This window comes from Rhincodon typus, unplaced genomic scaffold (genome assembly GCF_021869965.1).
Source record: "Rhincodon typus isolate 14 unplaced genomic scaffold, sRhiTyp1.1 hic_rhity00001704, whole genome shotgun sequence".
NCBI classification, from domain to species: domain Eukaryota; kingdom Metazoa; phylum Chordata; class Chondrichthyes; order Orectolobiformes; family Rhincodontidae; genus Rhincodon; species Rhincodon typus.
In genome coordinates this window covers 21,185-25,000 of record NW_025967342.1, presented here as the reverse complement: position 1 = coordinate 25,000, position 3,816 = coordinate 21,185, and the positions used below count along the sequence as shown (strand labels likewise).

Below are 3,816 nucleotides of genomic sequence, written 5' to 3'. Positions count from 1 at the left end.
TTATCTGACTTTAATGTCGAGGGCGCAAATATTGGCAACAAAAAAAAACTTCAGTCATGGGCTGGCTGAGGAGTTCACTCTGTGTTCTTACTTCAAACAATATCTGAGTTGGACAGCTTTTAGTTTAATTTTTCATAGTGCTTCGATTATGGAGAAATTAAGTTTTAAAATATCTTTTGTCCTTTGTTCTAATCTTTGTTGTTTGACCAGATAGATTTCAGCATTACTGAAAGGGAAGTGGATGTCAAAAAGTTGCTGAGTGACTGATGGCTGTCTAGGATGACCTAGGGTATTATATGAAATAAATAATCTTTGCTGTTTTTATTTCCATCTGGTATTCGGGTTTCCATGGAAACACCTTGAGGCATTGCTGATATTTTAATGTAGTAGCTTCAGTCTGAAGCATTAATTGCAATGGCACCAACCAAACTGATAATGGTTTTGATCCTCCGTATAAGTTCATACAATATTACATTAACTGCAACAATATTTATGCACCGCCTTTAACGTGATAAGAGTTCCCAATGCACTTCACAGAAGCATTATAAAGGAAAACATCACATTAAGGAACAGAGGGAACCTGACGCACTGTGTCATGACGAGATCATTATGCACCCGCTCCACAGTGCAGGAGGTTGGTTCAACGGGTATAATTGTTGTGTGCCCGTTGTTGCTTGCAGCTCCCGTCACCACCTGCGACTGACCTGTTTTCTGATTCATTTGCTAATCCCACTCAACCTACTGCTCGCCATTCTGCTCCCTTTGCCATCCTGCACGTTACTTCTCTCATCAATGAGTGAGGTGGCGGATGTGGAGATGAGAGCTGACTTTTGAGAGTTCCTCTAGGTCCACGATGCACACGTTACAAATAGGTGATTGTAAAAAAAAAAAAAATAGCTTTGTTAAACTTTCCAATACGACGAGTCTGATAATGGATGGCCTTTGACAACCCAGGGTTGACCTGCAAATGTGATTGCAGTCGAGGAGATATTGGGTCAGTTGAACAAGGGCTTGCTCAAAGTGGTTGGTTGTAAGGAGTGTAGTAAAGGAGCACTACAAGGTGAAGAGATCACAGAGAAATGGAATAACTAAATCCATGAATGCTGAAGAGGTAGCAATTAGATAAGTGCAGATAACTCGGAGGGTTTTTTGGCATGGACAAATTATTGGAGATGATCAAGGATGAGGCCATGGTGGGGAATTTGAAAATAACATTTTTACAGTCAAGATATTGTTTTGCTGGGGAATACTTGTAGGTCAGTGGGCATAGGCTGACAGGTAAACCAAAAGTAATGAGAATTTGGATACAGGCAGCAGAGCATTGGTGATCTCCGGTTTATGAAGGGAAAACCGTGGAAGACTTGCCACTTAACAGGAGAAATGGTCTCCTCCATCCACTGAATGAGAGTGGATCTCTGCTCAGTGATAACATATGATTATACATTCAGGGTGAAGTGACAGCATAAAGTAATGTTGCTGGACTAGTAATCTGGAGGTCCAGGCACACGCTTCGGGGTCTGGGCCCGAAACGTCAGCCTTCCTGCTCCTACGATGCTGCTTGGCCTGCTGTGTTCATCCAGCTGTACACCTTGTTATCTCAGATTTTCCAGCATCTGCAGTTCCTACTATCTCCGGGACTTTTTTTTTTCCTTTCCTCATTCACGGGATGAGGGCATCACTGGCCAGGCAGCATTTATTGCCCATCCCTAATTGCCCAGAGGGCAGTTCAGTGTCAACCACATTGCTGTGAGTCTGGAGTCACATGTAGGCCAGACCAGGTAAGGATGGCAGTTTCCTTCCCTAAAGGACATTAGTGAACTAGATGGGTTTTTCTAATAAGCGACAAAGGATTCATGGTCATCATTAGATTTTTAATTCCAGATATTTATTGAATTCAAATTCCACCATCTGCCATGGTGGGATTCGAACCGAGGTCCCCAGAACATATCTGGTTCTCTGGATTAACAGTCCAGCAAAAAAAAACCATTAGGCCATCACCTCCCATAGGAATCAGTAAATCTGAAATTGCCATGAATCTGCCATTGATTGTTCTAATGTTAATATTCTTTAGGAAATCTTCTCTCCTTAAGTGTTTACATGGCACAAATCTTGTTTACGTGGCACTCCAGACCCACATCTGTAATTGCTCTCTGAAATGCCAAGCAGCCAATGCGATTCAAGGGTAATTAAGGACAGACATCAAATGTTGTACTTGTTAGCGAGTCCTTCATCCCATGAGAGAATAAAGAGAAAAGAAAAAGTCCCAATACAAAAGTTATGTTTTACACTATGTATAATTAAATTATGCTAATAGGAATGTGTTGCATGACGAGAAACTCCAAATGGATGTCTGTTCGCCCAACACACGTGAATCTTTGCCATTCCTGATGGTTTGCCCAAATAACTAATTACTGTGACTCTGTATCCTGTACTTGTACTAAGAAATAAAAAGCATTTGCATTTAACCACCATTGTTCTCAATCCCTTTTTACCCCAAGACAGTTCCCAGACAGTGAAGCAGTATTGAAGTGTAGCCACTCATGAAATGTGGGGAGACTTTAGAGCCAATTGGTGCATAGCAAGGTCTATTAAACAGCAATGAGCGAAATGAAATATAATCTATTTTATTGGGATTGGTTGCAGAGTATATATTGATCAGGATGTTCAGGGGAGCACTTCAATTCTCCAAATTGTGGAGTAAGAGCTTTTACTATTTGAAAGGGGAGGTGGATCCCTGAATTAAAAACCTCTGTCACCTTAAACAGTTTGGCACTTCCACACTACTCCAGATCTTTGGAGTGGAACAGGAAGCTGTGATCCTCTGACTTGCATGAGAATGCTATCACCGAGTCCCATCTGACAAAGTCAGCTCATTACAGAGAGGGTGGTTCGAGTGTGGAATGAACTTTCTGAGGAAGTGGTGAATGCGGACACAGTTACAATGTTTAATAGGCATTTGGATAAGTATGTGAATAGGAAGGGCTTGGAGGGATATGGGCCAGGAGCAGGCAGGTGGGACTAGTTTAGTTTATGAGTATGTTCGGCATGGACTGGTTGGACCTAAGGGTCTGCTTCCGAGCTCTATGACTGTTAAGTATTTTTATTATTTATAGAAATATTTGTTAGCTGCTTCAGTAATTCTGTAATGTTCCCTTTCTGTTCTTCATGTTTAGTCTGGAATGAATGAATGATGAAAATATTATGAAATAAACATTATGAAGTAGTAATGTTGTCATCGGTGTTAGAATCGGATGTGTGATTTTTGTTTGAAAGAAGAAAGGTTTCACATTAGGCACTAAGATCCATTTGTTATCTAATTAAAGTACAGCTCACCAACTATAACAACTTGCATTTACATAGCACCTTTAATATAGTAAAGCACAACGAGGCACTTTAACAATGTTATCAGTAAAAATCTGACACCTGGTCAGAGGGGATAACAGGACAGATAATCAGTCTCATGGTTGAAGAGATTGGAGTTAATGAGGATGTTAAAGGAGAAGAGACTGGTAAAGAGGTGAAGAGGTTTAGCAATGCAGTTCTAGCCTTCGATAACTGAAATCTCTACAGCCAATTGCCAGTGGCAGTGTAGGGGTAGTGCCCCTACATCTGAGCCAAGAGGCACAGTGGCTCAGAGATAGTAGGAACTGCAGATGCTGGAGAATCTGAGATAACAAGATGTAGAGCTGGATGAACACAGCAGGCCAAGCAGCATCATAGGAGCAGGAAAGCTGACGTTTCGGGCCTAGACCCTAGATCCTAGATCCTATGATGCTGCTTGGCCTGCTGTGTTCAGCCAACTCTACACCTTGTTAT

The 3,816-nt window shown here is 41.5% G+C and overlaps 1 protein-coding gene across 1 annotated transcript in view; it reads left to right on the top strand.

The window, feature by feature from the left end:
* Window positions 1–3,006: 3,006 nt before the first annotated feature.
* LOC109917511 (chondroitin sulfate N-acetylgalactosaminyltransferase 1) overlaps window positions 3,007–3,816 on the top strand; it is a 12,022-nt gene continuing 11,212 nt past the window's right edge. The window contains exon 1 of the mRNA XM_048592715.1: window positions 3,007–3,089. The gene's annotated coding sequence lies outside the window, so the exon portion shown is untranslated. The remainder of the gene's footprint in view (window positions 3,090–3,816) is intronic.